This window comes from Rattus norvegicus, chromosome 7 (assembly GCF_021556685.1).
Source record: "Rattus norvegicus strain SHRSP/BbbUtx chromosome 7, alternate assembly SHRSP_T2T, whole genome shotgun sequence".
In the NCBI taxonomy this organism is placed as follows: domain Eukaryota; kingdom Metazoa; phylum Chordata; class Mammalia; order Rodentia; family Muridae; genus Rattus; species Rattus norvegicus.
The window spans coordinates 102,187,262-102,206,865 of record NC_141540.1 but is presented as its reverse complement, the minus strand read 5'-3'; the positions used below and the strand labels follow the sequence as shown (position 1 = coordinate 102,206,865).

Here is a 19,604-nt window from a genome sequence, read left to right as displayed (position 1 = left end):
CACCAATAGCCTCTCCCAAGCTCTCTTCGGGGACTGTAGCCCTGCCACACAGTAGCAAGGTGCAGCTGCTCTCCATGACCTCTTCAACCTTCAAAACAAGAACCACCTGGATGACTGTTAAACTACCAAGTTTGGCTGCTAGCACAAGGTACAACTTTGGCTGCTTTTGGAACACAGTTTCTGTGTCCTTACCCAGAGCAAATACTTCCCAACAGATTTCACCTCAACGATATTAGTCTCTTCTTAATCAAGGCTGATTCTTAAATCTCAGCCAATTAGCATCTATTGTCCCAGCAAAGCAAAGGTTTTGTTTAACGGTTCTGGTCTCTTTCTAATCACAGCCAATTCTTCAACCCCTGCTGTCCAGACACCACAGATTCTTCACACGAAAGATCCAGGAGAGTCTTTGCTTCCTTCTGAAACTTCACAAGTCAGGCCTCCATCTTCACTGCTCTCAACCTTCTTATCCTCCAAGCTCCTAAAGATCACCTCACTGAGCTCTCAATACTCAGTGGCTTTTCTAGCCCAACATTTGAAACTTCTTCCACAGCCCTCCCCAAAACCACATGATCAGATTTGCCCACTGTCTTAGCTAGACTTACTATTGTCTGATGAAACACCATGGCCAAAACAACTCGAGGAGGAAAGGGTCTATTGAGCTTACATTTCCAAGGGAGTCAAGACACGAACTCAAACAGGGAAAGAACTTGGAGGCAGAAGCTGATGCAGAGACCATGGAGGAGTGCTTCTTACTGGCTTGGTCATCATGGCTGCTCATTATTCTGCTTTCATATATAATCCAGAACCACCTCTCAAAGCATAGCACCACCCACAATGCCATAGGCCCGCCCCCATCAATCACTAATGAGGAAATGCCCTACAGCCCAATATTATGGACGCATTTTCTCAATTGAAGCTCCCTTCTTTCAGCCTGTGTGAAGTTGACATAAAACCAGCAAATGCAGGCAGTAACAGAAGGTGGTTATACCACCTACCACTCTCACGCCCGCCTGTTGCTTCACCCAAATGCCTGTAGCTGCCGAGCATAACCAAGGGAAATCAAATCTGCCAACCACAAGCCTTTCTCCCTGTTTACTCCTGTTTACTATGGGTAAAGCAAAAGGACTCCACCTATTGTTTTCATAAGACAACCAACTAAAAGTAAATCCTGGGAAATGTTCAATGCTAGTAGGGTAGTTTGGGAAGTGTTTGCCCAGAATTTTAGCAAGTGTTCAAAGCATACTCTTATGAATTGGCCAAGCTAGGAGGAAGACTTTCATTTAACAGCCAAAATGGAGCAAAAATGTATATGTTCACATGAGCAACCATTTACACACCTGTCCATTCACATTTCCAGCTTCCCATTTCACATTCATATGGTCACTTCGACATATACATGGTGTACGATCAGAACTTTCATGTACCAACTCACTCTGCCAGGTACACTGACCATGTGCCTGACCGTACACGAGCTACTGGGAGTGTGGCCCAATCCTTACATTGTTTGTTCCCCACCAGAGGAAGAAAGCAGAAGGTACAAATCTGTATCAGTAAATCAACCTTACCCAATAAGACACATCTACAAAAGAGAAGGGTTCCATACTGTGAAACCACAGCTAAAGGAACACAGCTCAACCCAAGGTGAGAGGAGGAAGCTGGAATAAAGAAGTTTGTTCTTTAAGCAAAGGACATGGAACAGAAACATCTTTTTCTTACCTGTCATGTATCCAGATTTTTTTATCTATATATAAGATAGGAAGGCAGGGAGAGAGAGCAGGGACCATTGATCTCTGAATCAGAGTGACTGACACACAAGTACCAGGAGCCATCTGAAAATGTTACCTGAAGACCACTGACAATTTATGTGCACTTCTCTCACGACACTTCAAGAAGGAGGCTGCTAATACTCCCTGTGAAAAGTTATTTGCTGCCTTTTGGTTTTAGCCGGGTAGTGTGTAATCATTTCTAATCCAGTCAAGTTGCTCAGCTCCATGAAGTCTCACATTTTGTGAGCACAATTATAACACCGCAACAAACCTACCACATATCCTAGATCTAGTTCATAATATGAACTTGCTCAAACAGAGATTTTCTCTTGGGAACCAATGTGTTTCTTAACAAGATTAATCAGCTCATTCTACAGCCTAGACACATTCACTTACCTGAGCTGATTCAGCCATTAAGCATTTCTGTCACCCACTCTAAACCAGGCTCACGAGTGTCTGCCAAACAAGCAGACACACACAAACAAACAAGCTCTATCAGCTAGGGAGAGGGCAGATCCATAGGCAGAGATGCCTGGAAGGAGAGGTGTGAGGGGTGGCTGTTTGGGGAAGGTCCTGCTTTAGCCACAGTGTAAGGTGAGTCACTTGGTCACACAGACAAGGAGAGGAGAATAAGGAGAGGAGGAATAGCTTCCATCCAGAAGACAGCTTTTCCAAAGATGCAGAGATGGGACGAGAGTTGCCCCTTTATGACCGGAAGTGGCAAAAGCAGGGACAAGCAGTGGTACAGGCTGGCAAGCTTCAGCTTTGAAGCAATGAACAACTGGTGGTGAGAAAGACCACAGCAAATCAACTGGACTTACATTTCAGAAACATCACTTGGAACAGTCTGAAGGACACACTGGAACGGAGAAAGCCAGTAGTACACAGAGAGTTCATGAACAGGAAGCAGTAGAAGGATGGCTTTGGTGGAGGAAAACTGTTCTTCCCCAGACTGATACCTAGTCAGTCTGTGCTCCAGGTACAACCTTTTAACCTAAAATTGTAGTTTGCATTCATTTCTTTTTAACTTTTCTCCTGGGATCCAACTTTGCTCAAAAGAGGACAGGGGTCGAAGTGTAGACACCACCTGAAGAAATTTTGTATGCTTTGGCTTATAATACTTTTCTACCTTCATCAACCCACTAAGATAGCCTTTTTAAAATTCACCACTATGGCTACACAGTCATATGTAACCAAAAAAGAAGATGCTAGAAAAATTATAGGAATAGTGGATTCCCCCCAGCACATCTAATCCTTCTGACATACTCAATATAAGCAATAACGGAGCTCCATTGTCTTGCAAACATTTTCACAAATTTCATTGTCCTGAGCAATATTGTCTCATATAGTACTGTGTGTCATACACTTCTTCTTGCTGGGCATATTGCGTTATACTGACTAAATAAAAATCATTTCACGAATAAAGATTACTAAAATATAACTCTGAGGTCTAGTCTTCTTAGCCCCCTCACCAGAGTTCACTTGTTTATTGCATCCAGCAAGCACTTTGAAGTATGCGGATACAGTGTTGGGCGTGTGTCCATGAAGGTGGACCAGATAGGAAGAGTGTCCTGAGGCAAGACAAGATCCACTAACCTGGGATGAAATCTGATCCTCAGGGATGGATACATGTTTCTCAGTCACTTCCTAGTGTGAAGATTGTGCCAGGAAAAGACAAAGACTATTCCCCGATTAGTGTGGATCATGTACATGTGGGAAGGGGCTGAGTGTATAGAAAACTGTAATGGAGGATGGACTGTAAGAGAAAGGTGAGTGATTTAGCCATCCTGAGGATGCCAAGCAAATCTTTGTGGTTCTAATTTGTGAATATATCCTTTAAGAAGTGATTGCAGCATTGAAAGGCTCCCTGGTGTCCATGTATGATGACCATCCTTTTGTTCCATGTCCTCGAGCTTTCTCGCTCTTACAATGTATGGATTTCTGCAAATGTCCATTTTGCTTTCATTTCTTTAAATTCCTGTATATGACAAAAGTTGACTATCTACCTACAACCCTAGGCTCCTTACTCCACACTGTCTTTTTCTTAGAGTGACACGGGGGTTTGAAATTATCTTTTTCTATGTCCCTTTGAAAATTAGAAAAGGAAAGGGAAAAAAAGGCGGAAAGAAAGGAATAGAAAAGGAAAGGAGGGAAATTAAAAATTATGGAAACCTGGGGTTGTTTTCTTTATATTGGATGCCTTGTTAGACTGTTTAAAGAAGTCTCTGAAAAGCTCTGCACAAGATCCTTTGTGTTAAATGATCTGCAAACCACATGTAGACAAACTGGAACATACAGTCCTGTTCCCTTGCTGTAAAACTATAGCAGATCAAACCCACAAAAATGTGGTATCCATAACACCAACTAGAAGACAGCTTAGGAAAGAGGCCTGATCTGAGAAGCAGTGTGAAGAACAGCACAGGAAAATGTTGGGAGGTACCTGGAGTCAGGCAGGGATGGTGCCATTGACTGAGCGTAGTGATCAGTGACATTACTAGGTAAGACTTATCCTGGGACGCGGTGGTGGTTTGAATGAGCATAGCCCTATAGTCTCATATATTTCCAGGTGTGTCTCCAGTTGGTCAAACTAGTGAGAAAGAATTGGGCAGCATGGCTTTGTTGATGGATGCATGTCATTAGGGGTAGCTTTGAAGTTTCAAAACTCTCATTAGTTCCAGTCTGCAGTTTCTCAGTCTCAATCTCTCTCTCTCTCTCTCTCTCGCTCTCTCGCTCTCTCGCTCTCTCGCTCTCTCGCTCTCTCGCTCTCTCTCTCCATCCTTCCATTTCTCCCTCTTTCCTTCCCCTTCTCTCTCTGCATCCAACTTGCAGATAGGTCATGGGCTTTCAGAACTATGCTTGCCTGCCTCGTGCATTTTTCCCCTGCATTATTGCTTACAATGGTTATGGACTCAGCCTCGGATACTCTAAGCAAGTCACATATTAGATGCTTTCTTTTCTAAGTTGTCAAGTCGCGGTGTTTCTTCAGAGCAAGAGAACAGTTATTAAGACAGGCATATGGTTGATGGGTAGCATATGAGTCAATGAGTCATCTAATTCTCCATGCCGTATTCCAGATACCAGGAGGAAAGATATCTTAGTCATTACTTATGATTTTAATGCGTCCTAGTGCTCTTCAAAATGACAATGGACAAGATCAAATATGAAATATGATCAAATACATCAAATATAATCTTGTGATCCAGGGCATTTCCATCCAGTACCTCCTATGTGTGTAATGTTCTATAGGGAAATAACCAACTGAAGACATGTTTTAAAATTCATAGAGACCAAATGAAATTTTTATGTAAGAAATAGCAGTCTTAAAAGTATGCTCACCTGGGAACTATACAGCATTAGGGACTGGATCATTCAAAACTTCCTGTGTTCTGTCCTACATCTATTTAAGGCTAGCAGAGAGAGAGAGAGAGAGAGAGAGAGAGAGAGAGAGAGAGAGAGAGAGAGAGAAAGAGAACCAAACATGAGTTTGAAATCAGCTGTATGAGCACTGAAATTTACAGAATGCTTCCCTAACCTTTGATGGGAACTGGATTTAAGTAAAACAACTTTCTTCTTTTCTTCTTCTTCTTCTTCTTCTTCTTCTTCTTCTTCTTCTTCTTCTTCTTCTTCTTCTTCTTCTTCTTCTCCTCCTCCTCCTCCTCCTCCTCCTCCTCCTCCTCCTCCTCCTCCTTCTTCTTCTTCTTCTTCTTCCTCTTCCTCTTCTTCTTCCTCTTCCTCTTCTTTTTCTTCTTCTCCTCCTCCTCTTCCTCTTCCTCCTCTTCTTTCCTCTCTTTCTCTTCCTCCTTCCTCTCTTCTTCCTTCTCCTCCTCCCTTTTCTTTTCCTCCTTCTCTTCCTCCTCTCCTTCTCCCTTTCCTCTTCCTCCACGTTTTCCTCCTCTTCCTCCTTCTTCTTCGTCAGCTGTAAATTTGAGGCTTCCAGGTTTGTTTACTCTTAGTCAGAGGTGAGAAGATAACTGGGACAGGCACAGCAAACAAATCTCTCCAGTAGTTTTTCTAATGCAGGGGCGAGACATCACCTCAATTGGATTGGGAACATGAGCATCAACTTAAGTCTTAAATTTAAAAGTAGCACTTTTTCTCTCTGTTATACTCAAGTGTTAAAAAAGCCTTTCTAGAGAGTTATTTCGGTTTGTTTTTCCGATTTTGAATTAAGTGCCAAACAAAATTTACTCATGGCTGTTTTCAGAGGAAAGAAAATAAACATGTACTCCTTTTACCTAAGAAAGGGAAGAATAACAAAGGAGTTATAAAAGGATCTATCATTACATTGAAAAGCAACAGCAGCAGCAGCAGCAACAGCACCACCACCACCACCACCACCACCACCACCATCATCATGGAAGAGAGATTCTGACCTCCGAATACATCTCTTTGGCATCACTTTTCTGAAACAACATGCTATTTTGCTTTTCAGAAATCTAGTATGGATGAATTGTTCCTAAAATTATTATATGATAGAAAGTCAAGATTAAAAGTGGATTCTAATCCAGCCTCAATCATTATTGTCATCATCATGAACGTCATTACTAATGAGTCTCTAAGCCTCTGGCTCTCTTACAAGTTTCCGATGGGCATCCCTTCATAAGAAAAATACCCACACTTTAAAGTTGCTTCTACTATGGTTATATATTTTGAAGTTAAAGAAACTGAGGTACCCAGAGGAAGTATAAAGTCACTGACATTTTATATATGTGTTTATACTAAATTATAGATTTTTGATTCTATAGTTTACATTGTCATTTCAGATGCTGTATATAACAAGTGAATCTGAATCTTGGACTTAGTAAACTCAGTACCAGAAAATCAGTCCACAAATACACAGAACCCTGGTCTGAGTCCTAAGGTCTGTTTGTAGTCCAGTTTATCAGTAGTTTTTTTTTCCATGTTGGCCAGGTTCCTTACCACCTGGACCTTCTTTTCCTTAGTCATACCATAAAGGTTTGAATTAGAATCCCTTCCAATCCTGACATTCTGACACAGTAATTTCATGGATAATGTATCTATACTAGATGTCCTTGGAGCAAAAGAAGATGCTGTTTCAGAAGAGTGATGTCCATGAGACAGCTCTGTAGTCAGAGGTCAAACTCTGTCTTCCAGGTTCCCTAGAAGTTAGGCTAACATCCCCACCTTTTGCTTCATCTTCTCTGAAATCCAGGGAAAACTGATGGGCACTTGTCCCTCATCACCAGCAGATACACCCAATGCCCTGAGGCTCTGATGGCTCTAGCAGCCTTAGAGGCTGATAGGGATAAGCAATGCTTGCTTTTGTAATCACATTCTCTGCTTCATGAAAAGATCCACTAAATTGAGCCCTTTAAATAGCAATCTTCTTAGCACATTTAAAAGTAATTCAATCTAATTCTTTAGAAACACATTTACCACATCAGGCCAGTCCTACCTTTATCTGCAGTCAGACTTTTGAATATTTATCAGTCTAACAGGAGCAGGGACATTTAATTCTTATGGAGGAGAAGATATAAATTCAGCGATTGAGAGCACATTCATCGCCAGACTATGTATTGCGCATTAAGTTCCAGCCTAGGAACTAAGGAAACCTCACTTAGTGTGAGCTAAGGTTGGTACAGCAAGGATCTGCATGTAAATTTAAATTCTAGATTCATTAATCATTTCAAATGCCGCACCTTAAAATAGAAGGCTTAATGTGATAGGAGAAGTCTGGGTTTCCTTACGTACTCCAACTGCAAACATACAGGAGATTCCTGCAGGACATGAAATTTGTTCCCTGCAGCTAGGGAAAAAACAGCAATAATAAGGACAAAAATGGGACAGGGGAGGAGATAAAAGGAGGAAATAAAAGGAGAAGATTGTTATAAAAAATATGAAAAGTTGAGTACCAGGATACAGAGGAATGAGAGCTCACAACACTCTGAGAGAACTTCCAGGAAAACAAATAATGATGCTGATCATATGCTTTTAAAAATGCTACTGCTCTGATACACACTCCTCCCTGAGGATCTCAGTATTAACTTAACTAATTTGAGTCACAACCCAGTTCTGAATCTTGAGTGCTTTAGAAAAAAGGTTACCTAAGATCCCTCCCAATTATGAAAGTCAATGGCAAAGCTGAGGGCAAGAGCAACACAGAGGCTAAATAACCTTACTTCATGGGAGGAAAAAAGAGGTTGGCTGTCACTCATTTATCAATTCCATAGATTTTTGTCCAACGCTGTGCTCCAGTTACAAATTTACAAAGATATGATCATCAAACAAATATTTTTAAATGATACATACATTTTCAATTTAAATAATCATAAAGTGTGATTTTATGACGTGCTGTCAAAGAAGTGTCATGATCAAGGAGATATTCTCACTCGGCCACACACTGGTAGGATGGAAATATAGATCTGTGAAGCTATAAGCGAACTAGCCGAGAGCTGCAATGAGAAAGAAGAAAGACAGAAAGAGAAAGATAGTCAGAGAGACATAGACACATGTGAGCTTGTGCAGGTGCACACACACACACACACACACACACACACACACACACACAGACAGAGAGACAGGCAGAGACAGAGACAGAGACAGAGACACAGAGACACAGAGACAAAGAGAGACACAGAGACAGAGACAGAGAGACAGAAACAGAGACAGAGACAGAGAGACAGAGAGAGAGTTCTCTCCAATAAGTGGCAATAAGCTTCCTAATCATCTCTGAGCTTCCATTCTTTTCTGAGAATCCCCAAATGTTCTCCCTCCAGGAAAAGATTGCCAAACTGATAACCTGAAAATGTCTCCAAGTGGCCTCAAGGTGTCTAGACTGATAAGGAGACCTAACATGAAATGTTAATGCCTCTCACTGAGCGTGCTCTGAGGCCTCACTCTCCAGGACCTCCAAGTATTCCTTATATGGCCATTGCCTTTTCTGCTCTGTTATCCTTACTGATGTTACTCAGCCAGGTTTTATCCTGTCCTCCGATTGCTGCTTCCACCCAGAAAGTCATTGGAGCAGCTACAGCTTTAGAGATGATTAGAAATGATTTGTTATTTCCTTCTAGTCATTTGTCATTTTGCCTTGGATCATAAAAGTCAAGGGTAAGTTTCCATGGAGATTTAATCAAGAGACCGGAGTGGAATTTTACAAGTTAGCTCTCCAAAAGTAAGGAGTGGAAAAAGCATGAGGCTCCATTCGTCAGACCTGAGTTGCCCCTATTCTATAGGTGTGAGATCTTAATCTAGCTTCCTCTCTTGTCTGAACCTTGGTCACTTTATCGGTGGGATATCCTGACTACTGACTAATGAGCTTATATTCATAAATATATCAGACATAGCTATGGCTCACATAGAAGTCACTTCAGAAGTTTCTTTTTTTTCATCTTATCATTTAAAGAACTCTGTGAACAGGTATGGTTGCTAATGCATATAATCCCAGTATTTAGAATGCATAGAAAGGAGAGTATCATAAATTAGAAGGCAAATTACTGGTCTGTAGAGTAAGTTCTAGGAAAGTCAAGGATACATAGAGACCCTGTCTCAAAACTCTGTATAAATGATCATCTGCAAATGTTATCTTTGTTGGACTAGAGATTTTCCAAGTGGAGGAATACTGGTTCATTCACACAACATTGACAGCTCTAGACATCTCTGGAAACACCTTAGAGATTAAGGATCAATGATAGAGTAGTCCAACATGCCCCTAGGATTGTGGTTGCTATGACCTATTATGAGGAATAATACCATTTTCTACCTCACAAAGTCATCCCATGGCTAATGTTTCCACACTGCAATGTGACAATGGCCAACATAGGCCACTCTCACCCATTGTTCAACAGCCAGTAAGAGGGCATGGTGCTATTTCTGCAAAGGAAGAGCTGTCCTTGTTGATTCTCATGAACAGCTCTGTGAAATTGGCTTGGGGATGGTGAGATGAATCAGACACAGTCCCTGTACTGATTCAGGTACTGTCAATCTGTGAGAAATGAATTTCCTCCTCTAAGAATGCAAGATGGGGAAGGCCCACAAACTATGTGACTAGAGAAGGAGGATTTTTCTAGACTGAGAGGCTGTCTACATTGAGGGAAAATGGCGACCTCCAACATAAAACACTAAGGTGAAAAGAGGGTTGGGAAAAGAAAATGGAGACATGTTCTAGCAAGAGTTTCCCTTAGAGGATTAGGAAAGAATGACAGGATCATATTTCTCATGAAGGCTCTCTTCTTTAAGCATTGGAATTTCATAACATAGTTTTATGCTCTCATGAAGGCTTCCAGTGGACATTTTAGTATGTGTGTATTTTCCCATTTTATTATTGAATTAGTTAAAATGTAGTGTGTCTAATATGGTGATGCACTAGTCAGCAGCATGATTTGATTTGCTATAAATCTTTCAGTGTACTGTCACATGGTGATAGAAAGGGTTATGGGGTCAAACAAATATCAAGTACTAGAATTGTGATGATCAGTTTTCTTAATATTTGACATGACTTGGCATTTGTTTATTACAAAAGACTATGAAATGTTACCACTTTCAGTGTTTTGGTCACTGCACTAGAGATTCAGATGTGAGGAGAGAAAAGACCTGATGATCAACTCTGTACAGACAGGTTGAAGAGAGAAAAAGCTAGACGCTAGAGAAAACAGAATGGAAAGGAGAAAATATATTAGAACATATTGCCAAAGTTAGTATGAGGTCAAGCAGAACAATTCAGAAGAAGCAGAGCGAGAGAAAGAGAGAGAGAGAGAGAGAGAGAGAGAGAGAGAGAGAGAGAGAGAGAGAGAGAGAGAGAGAGGCCAGATTGAATCAATCAGGTTGGAAGGCTGTGTGCGCCACAATAGTTGAGTTGAATCAACTAGAAAGTGTCAGCTTATTCAGCAACAAGTCTTGGAGGTTGAAAACATTCTAGTTCCAAATTAGATTGTACAGAAGCTAAAAGCTTCCAGGAGTAAGCCTAGTTTAGCAGTCAGCGACAATAAGCCTCCAAGAAGACAATTATACAGGAAAATAAAAGATACCATTGCAAAGAGTAGTTTGTTTCCCAGTAAGAGTCCCTTGGAGGAAACTAAATTTATATATCACATAGCAAACAATTGCAGATTGCTTCTGAGTTAGAGATGTGGGCAGTGGCATGCATTCCTTAGATCTGTCTTTTAAGGGAGCCCCACAAGTCTAGGGCCCATAGAAGAGATATGGATGCGTGTGTCCCACATAATATTTATTTTTAAAACAACAGAATTTTCATTTCACATACTATGTTCCTATGCAGAATGTGTCTTGGTTTTTGTTTCAGAACACTTGGTCACCTTAGAACCAGGGATCCACACATCATAGGAAAGTAGGGTGTGAAATATACAAAATGTCCTGGACTCTTCCCACACTCGGCCGTTTGCCAGAGGTGGGGCTGGAAAATTATCAAGACTTGAATTTCCTTCCTACAAAGTGTTCATTAATAAAGTTACACACTCAATAAATGTTCAAGACAGATGAAAAAAATAAAAGATACTTCTGTGTATTGTAATAAGGCAGAGTTTCATAAGAATTGATTACATAGTTCTCTTCTAAGAATGCTACATACAAATATAAACTAACTTTGTTTTGAAGTTTCAGTACTTTTCAATCTGTAAGTTGGAGCCAATTAAAATGATTTGACCAGCATTAAAAACTAGGACCAGAATAAATTAGTAGAGTAGAACACACACACACACAAAAAATTTTTTTATTAACTTGAGTATTTCTTATATACATTTCAAGTGTTATTCCCTTTCCCGGTTTCCGGGCAAACATCACCCTCCCCCCTCCCCCCTCCCCTTCCTTATGGGTGCTCCCCTCCCAACCCTCCCCCCATTGCTGCCCTCCCCCCATAGTCTAGTTCACTGGGGGTTCAGTCTTAGCACGACCCAGGGCTTCCCCTTCCACTGGTGCTCTTACTAGGATATTCATTGCTACCTATGGGGTCAGAGTCCAGGGTCAGTCCATGTATAGTCTTTAGGTAGTGGCTTAGTCCCTGGAAACTCTGGTTGCTTGACATTGTTGTACTTTTGGGGTCTCGAGCCCCTTCAAGCTCTTCCAGTTCTTTCTCTGATTCCTTCAACGGGGGACCTATTCTCAGTTCAGTGGTTTGCTGCTGGCATTCGCCTCTGTATTTGCTGTATTCTGGCTGTGTCTCTCAGGAGCGATCTACATCCGGCTCCTGTCGGTCTGCACATCTTTGCTTCATCCATCTTGTCTAATTGGGTGGCTGTATCTGTATGGGCCACATGTGGGGCAGGCTCTGAATGGGTGTTCCTTCAGTCTCTGTTTTAATCTTTGCCTCTCCCTTCCCTGCCAAGGGTATTCTTTTTCCTCATTTAAAGAAGGAGTGAAGCATTCACATTTTGATCATCCGTCTTGAGTTTCGTTTGTTCTAGGGATCTAGGGTAATTCAAGCATTTGGGCTAATAGCCACTTATCAATGAGTGCATACCATGTATGTCTTTCTGTGATTGGGTTAGCTCACTCAGGATGATATTTTCCAGTTCCAACCATTTGCCTACGAATTTCATAAAGTCGTTGTTTTTGATAGCTGAGTAATATTCCATTGTGTAGATTTACCACATTTTCTGTATCCATTCCTCTGTTGAAGGGCATCTGGGTTCTTTCCAGCTTCTGGCTATTATAAATAAGGCTGCGATAAACATAGTGGAGCACGTGTCTCTTTTATATGTTGAGGCATCTTTTGGTTATATGCCCAAGAGAGGTATAGCTGGATCCTCAGGCAGTTCAATGTCCAATTTTCTGAGGAACCTCCAGACTGATTTCCAGAATGGTTTTACCAGTCTGCAATCCCACCAACAATGGAGGAGTGTTCCTCTTTCTCCACATCCTCGCCAACATCTGCTGTCACCTGAGTTTTTGATCTTAGCCATTCTCACTGGTGTGAGGTGAAATCTCAGGTTTGTTTTGATTTGCATTTCCCTTATGACTAAAGATGTTGAACATTTCTTTAGGTGTCTGGGAGCAGAGAGCTGCTGCGGGCTGGGATCCGCGGGCGTGGGACCTCCGGCAAACACAGGACGTGCCCAGTCCTAGATGAACTCTGCCTCTGTGTGTCCAGATCTCAACAGGCAGCTCTCTTGCAGCAGACAAGTTGGTCTTACCTGTGGTCCCGGGGCTCAAGTTTGCTCGCGGGGTGCTGCCCACGGGCTCTCTGCAGCGGCAGCAACCAGGAAGCTGTTGAACATTTCTTTAGGTGTTTCTCAGCCATTCGGCATTCCTCAGCTGTGAATTCTTTGTTTAGCTCTGAACCCCATTTTTTAATAGGGTTATTTGTTTTCCTGCGGTCTAACTTCTTGAGTTCTTTGTATATTTTGGATATAAGGCCTCTATCTGTTGTAGGATTGGTAAAGATCTTTTCCCAATCTGTTGGTTGCCGTTTTGTCCTAACCACAGTGTCCTTTGCCTTACAGAAGCTTTGCAGTTTTATGAGATCCCATTTGTCGATTCTTGATCTTAGAGCGTAAGCCATTGGTGTTTTGTTCAGGAAATTTTTTCCAGTGCCCATGTGCTCCAGATGCTTCCCTAGTTTTTCTTCTATTAGTTTGAGTGTGTCTGGTTTGATGTGAAGGTCCTTGATCCACTTGGACTTAAGCTTTGTACAGGGTGATAAGGATGGATCGATCTGCATTCTTCTACATGTTGACCTCCAGTTGAAACAGCACCATTTGCTGAAAATGCTATCTTTTTTCCATTGGATGGTTTTGGCTCCTTTGTCAAAAATCAAGTGACCATAGGTGTGTGGGTTCATTTCTGGGTCTTCAATTCTATTCCATTGGTCTATCTGTCTGTCTCTGTACCAATACCATGCAGTTTTTATCATTATTGCTCTGTAATACTGCTTGAGTTCAGGGATAGTGATTCCCCCTGAAGTCCTTTTATTATCCAGGATAGTCCCAGCTATCCTGGGTTTTTTGTTATTCCAGATGAATTTGCAAATTGTTCTGTCTAACTCTTTGAAGAATTGGATTGGTATTTTGATGGGGATTGCATTGAATCTGTAGATTGCTTTTGGTAAAATGGCCATTTTTACTATATTAATCCTGCCAATCCATGAGCATGGGAGATCTTTCCATCTTCTGAGATCTTCTTCAATTTCTTTCCTCAGTGTCTTGAAGTTCTTATTGTACAGATCTTTTACTTGCTTGGTTAAAGTCACACCGAGGTACTTTATCTTATTTGGGTCTATTATGAAGGGTGTCGTTTCCCTAATTTCTTTCTCGGCTTGTTTCTCTTTTGTGTAGAGGAAGGCAACTGATTTATTTGAGTTAATTTTATACCCAGCCACTTTGCTGAAGTTGTTTATCAGCTTTAGTAGTTCTCTGGTGGAACTTTTGGGATCACTTAAATATACTATCATGTCATCTGCAAATAGTGATATTTTGACCTCTTCTTTTCCGATCTTTATCCCCTTGATCTCCTTTTGTTGTCTGATTGCTCTGGCTAGAACTTCAAGAACTATATTGAATAAGTAGGGAGAGAGTGGGCAGCCTTGTCTAGTCCCTGATTTTAGTGGGATTGCTTCAAGTTTCTCTCCATTTAGTTTAATGTTAGCAACTGGTTTGCTGTATATGGCTTTTACTATGTTTAGGTATGGGCCTTGAATTCCTACTCTTTCCAGGACTTTTATCATGAAGGGGTGTTGAATTTTGTCAAATGCTTTCTCAGCATCTAATGAAATGATCATGTGGTTCTGTTCTTTCAGTTTGTTTATATAATGGATCACGTTGATGGTTTTCCGTATATTAAACCATCCCTGCATGCCTGGGATGAAGCCTACTTGATCATGGTGGATGATTGTTTTGATGTGCTCTTGAATTCGGTTTGCCAGAATTTTATTGAGTATTTTTGCGTCGATATTCATAAGGGACATTGGTCTGAAGTTCTCTTTCTTTGTTGTGTCTTTGTGTGGTTTAGGTATAAGAGTAATTGTGGCTTCGTAGAAGGAATTCGGTAGGGCTCCATCTGTTTCAATTTTGTGGAATAGTTTGGATAATATTGGTATGAGGTCTTCTATGAAGGTTTGATAGAACTCTGCACTAAACCCGTCTGGACCTGGGCTCTTTTTGGTTGGGAGACCTTTAATGACTGCTTCTATTTCCTTAGGAGTTATGGGGTTGTTTAACTGGTTTATCTGTTCCTGATTTAACTTCGATACCTGGTATCTGTCTAGGAAATTGCCCATTTCCTGAACATTTTCAAATTTTGTTGAATATAGGTTTTTATAGTAAGATCTGATGATTTTTTGAATTTCCTCTGAATCTGTAGTTATGTCTCCCTTTTCATTTCTGATTTTGTTAATTTGGACGCACTCTCTGTGTCCTCTCATTAGTCTGGTTAAGGGTTTATCTATCCTGTTGATTTTCTCAAAGAACCAACTTTTGGTTCTGTTGATTCTTTCTATGGACCTTTTTGTTTCTACTTGGTTGATTTCAGCTGTGAGTTTGATTATTTCCTGCCTTCTACTCCTCCTGGGTGTATTTGCTTCTTTTTGTTCTAGAGCTTTTAGGTGTGCTGTCAAGCTGCTGACAGATGCTCTTTCCTGTTTCTTTCTGCAGGCACTCAGCGCTATGAATTTTCCTCTTAGCACAGCTTTCATTGTGTCCCATAAGTTTGGGTATGTTGTACCTTCATTTTCATTAAATTCTAAAAAGTTTTTAATTTCTTTCTTTATTTCTTCCTTGACCAGGTTATCATTGAGTAGAGCATTGTTCAATTTCCACGTATATGTGGGCATTCTTCCCTTATTGTTATTGAAGACCAGTATTAGGCTGTGGTGGTCCGATAGCACGCATGGGATTATTTCTATCTTTCTGTACCTGTTGAGGCCCGTTTTTTGACCAATTATATGGTCAATTTTGGAGAAAGTACCATGAGGAGCTGAGAAGAAGTTATATCCTTTTGCTTTAGGATAGAATGTTCTATAAATATCCGTTAAGTCCATTTGGCTCATGACTTCTCTTAGTCTGTCGACATCACTGTTTAATTTCTGTTTCCATGATCTGTCCATTGATGAGAGTGGGGTGTTGAAATCTCCCACTATTATTGTGTGAGGTGCAATTTGTGTTTTGAGCTTTAGTAAGGTTTCTTTTATGTATGTAGGTGCCCTTGTATTTGGGGCATAGATATTTAGGATTGAGAGTTCATCTTGGTGGATTTTTCCTTTGATGAATATGAAGTGTCCTTCCTTATCTTTTTTGATGACTTTTAGTTGGAAATTGGTTTTACTTGATATTAGAATGGCTACTCCAGCTTGCTTCTTCTGACCATTTGCTTGGAAAGTTGTTTTCCAGCCTTTCACTCTGAGGTAGTGTCTGTCTTTGTCTCTGAGGTGTGTTTCCTGTAGGCAGCAGAATGCAGGGTCCTCGTTGCATATCCAGTTTGTTAATCTATGTCTTTTTATTGGGGAGTTGAGGCCATTGATATTGAGAGATATTAAGGAATAGTGATTATTGCTTCCCGTTATATTCATATTTGGATGTGAGGTTATGTTTGTGTGCTTTCATTCTCTTTGTTTTGTTGCCAAGACAATTAGTTTCTTGCTTCTTCTAGGGTATAGCTTGCCTCCTTATGTTGGGCTTTACCATCTATTATCCTTTGTAGTGCTGGATTTGTAGAAAGATATTGTGTAAATTTGGTTTTGTCATGGAATATCTTGGTTTCTCCATCAATGTTAATTGAGAGTTTTGCTGGATACAGTAACCTGGGCTGGCATTTGTGTTCTCTTAGGGTCTGTATGACATCAGTCCAGGATCTTCTGGCCTTCATAGTTTTTGGCGAAAATTCTGGTGTGATTCTCATAGGTCTGCCTTTATATGTTACTTGACCTTTTTCCCTTACTGCTTTTAATATTCTTTCTTTATTTTGTGCGTTTGGTGTTTTGACAATTATGTGACGGGAGGTGTTTCTTTTCTGGTCCAATCTATTTGGAGTTCTGTAGGCTTCTTGTATGCCTATGGGTATCTCTTTTTTTAGGTTAGGGAAGTTTTCTTCTATGATTTTGTTGAAGATATTTACTGGTCCTTTGAGCTGGGAGTCTTCACTCTCTTCTATACCTATTATCCTTAGGTTTGATCTTCTCATTGAGTCCTGGATTTCCTGTATGTTTTGGACCAGTAGCTTTTTCCGCTTTACATTATCTTTGACAGTTGAGTCAATGATTTCTATGGAATCTTCTGCTCCTGAGATTCTCTCTTCCATCTCTTGTATTCTGTTGGTGAAGCTTGTATCTACAGCTCCTTGTCTCTTCTTTTGGTTTTCTATATCCAGGGTTGTTTCCATGTGTTCTTTCTTGATTGCTTCTATTTCCATTTTTAATTCCTTCAACTGTTTGATTGTGTTTTCCTGGAATTCTTTCAGGGATTTTTGTGTCTCCTCTCTATGGGCTTCTACTTGTTTATTTATATTTTCCTGGAATTCTTCAGGCATTTTTGCGATTCCTCTCTGTAGGCTTCTACTTGTCCTCTAAGGGAGTTCTTCACGTCTTTCTTGAAGTCCTCCAGCATCATGATCAAAAATGATTTTGAAACTAGATCTTGCTTTTCTGGTGTGTTTGGATATTCCATGTTTGTTTTGATGGGAGAATTGGGCTCCGATGGTGCCATGTAGTCTTGGTTTCTGTTGCTTGGGTTCCTGTGCTTGCCTCTCGCCATCAGATTATCTCTAGTTTTACTTTGCTCTGCTATTTCTGACAGTGGCTAGACTATCCTATAAGCCTGTGTGCCAGGAGTGTTGTAGACCTGTTTTCCTCTCTTTCAGTCAGTTATGGGGACAGAGTGTTCTGCTTTCGGGTGTGTAGTTTTTCCTCTCTACAGGTCTTCAGCTGTTCCTGTGGGCCTGTGTCTTGAGTTCACCAGGCAGGTTTCTTGCAGCAGAAAATTTGGTCTTACCTGTGGTCTCGAGGCTCAAGTTCGCTCGTGGGGTGCTGCCCACGGGCTCTCTGCAGCGGCAGCAACCAGGAAGACCTGTGCAGTCCCTTGGGGAGCTTCAGTGCACCAGGGTTCCAGATGGTCTTTGGCTTTTTCCTCTGGCGTCTGAGATGTGTGTGCGGAGAGCAGTCTCTTCTGGTTTCCCAGGCTTGTCTTCCTCTCTGAAGGTTTAGCTCTCCCTCCCACGAGATTTGGGTGCAGAGAACTGTTTATCAGGTCTGTTTCCTTCAGGTTCCAGCGGTGTCTCAGGCAGGGGTCCTGCTGCTCCTGGGCCCTCCCCCACGGGAGCCCAGAGGCCTTATACAGTTTCCTCTTGGGCCAGGGATGTGGGCAGGGGTGAGCAGTGTTGGTGGTCTCTTCCTCTCTGCATCCTCAAGAGTGCCCACCTGGCCAGGCGATTGGGTCTCTCTCTCATGGGGTCTGGGAGCAGAGAGAGACAAAAAATTTTTGAAGTAACATTATAGCTGAGACTACTAGATATACTAGATATAGGTCTCTCTCTCTCTCTCTCTCTCTCTCTCTCTCTCTCTCTCTCTCTCTGTATGTGTGTGTTATAAAAGGTAGAAACTAAATAATTTAAAACTAAATGATTGAAAATAGGACAACATGTGTGTTCGATGTTGATCACCAGACCTGAGGCTCTTGCTGACAAGACATACTGGCTAAATAAATGATTGAGGGGGATTAAGAGCTGTGTGACTTCATAATGAATATTAATTGCTGGTCACTGGATGAATGATGAAAGTGGCCAACTGAGAAGCAAAGTCATTCCTGGGAACTAATGATTGCATAAGAAAAGCTGCTACAGCAAAGAAAAGCTGAGGGCTATTAGCACTGGCTCAGCTGGTTCTCTAGGGAGTGGAGAAATAAGAGGTTAACATTGCATTCCCAAGAACAGCAAATGAAGATCCATGGGTCTGTAAATTTCCTCTTCTCTGAGTCCTAGACTTGCACAATTCCCTTAAAAGGCAAAGGTTAAGAATAAATGCCTTGCTTAGTAAAAGTAGAGGTTAGGGGTAACGTCCTGCACAAGGCCTGAAAAGGTTCAAGCCAGACAGGGTCCCAGTACTGAGAGGGGTAAGTGGACATGACTTCCCACCCCTAACTAGGAAGCTATTTGCAATTGACATTGGCTTGAAAAGATAAAAATGTTTTTCTCCAAAGGAGTCTCATTGGATATATGAACCACACTTCAGGTATACCTCATGCCCAGCAATAAATGACCAACCTAAAAAATGAACTCAATTCTTTTTTGGAGATTTTTTGTCTCACATTACTTTGGTCAATTTTTTTTCTTTCTTGGTGGTCTTTTGCTTCTATTTTGTATTTTTATGGGTTTTGTTTTTATGTTCCGTGTGATTTTTCTTTTAAATTCTGATTTGTTTTTTGTTTGCTTGATTGCCTGTTTGCTTTCTAGGAAAAGAGAGAAAGAATATAGAATTGGGTGGGGGGAGGTGAGTAGTACACGAAAGGGAAAAAAATGAACAAACTATTAAAAAATCTATGCAGTTTAGAGTTAGCTTATCAATAGAAACTTCTAGAAAACAACTTTTGAGGAAACATTTGTTCTTTGGGATCTGAACTGCATAATCACTAAATGTTCATTTCATTGATCCTTTTATGAGCTTCAAGAAAACCTTAACTACTAAGAGTTTACTACTATTGGTGAATCTTAATGAGAAAATACAGTAGTCTGGAAGCATCAACCTTTATCATAATGGTACAATTTTTAAGCAAAGTAGTTTTTTGTGCACACTATAGTTTTGATAACAGCTAAGTTGAGAAAATAGTCAACAACACATACATGATGAGGACAAGGAGGGTGAGTTTATGTAGACTACACAGAGGACACTCTGAAGGACAGTAGGCACTCAGATAAGTGCCGTCTTTTCTTACCTAGGGGTTT

General features: G+C 41.0%; 1 protein-coding gene across 7 annotated transcripts in view; it reads left to right on the top strand.

Moving 5' to 3' along the window:
* Positions 1-19,604, top strand: part of A1bg (alpha-1-B glycoprotein) — a 149,027-nt gene that overhangs the window by 77,068 nt on the left and 52,355 nt on the right. For 2 of the 7 annotated variants that reach the window (XM_087555530.1, XM_087555528.1), the window contains one exon: positions 2,595-2,745. The exons of the other annotated variants lie outside the window; for them this stretch is intronic. The gene's annotated coding sequence lies outside the window, so the exon portion shown is untranslated. The remainder of the gene's footprint in view (positions 1-2,594; positions 2,746-19,604) is intronic. 7 annotated transcript variants of the gene reach the window in all.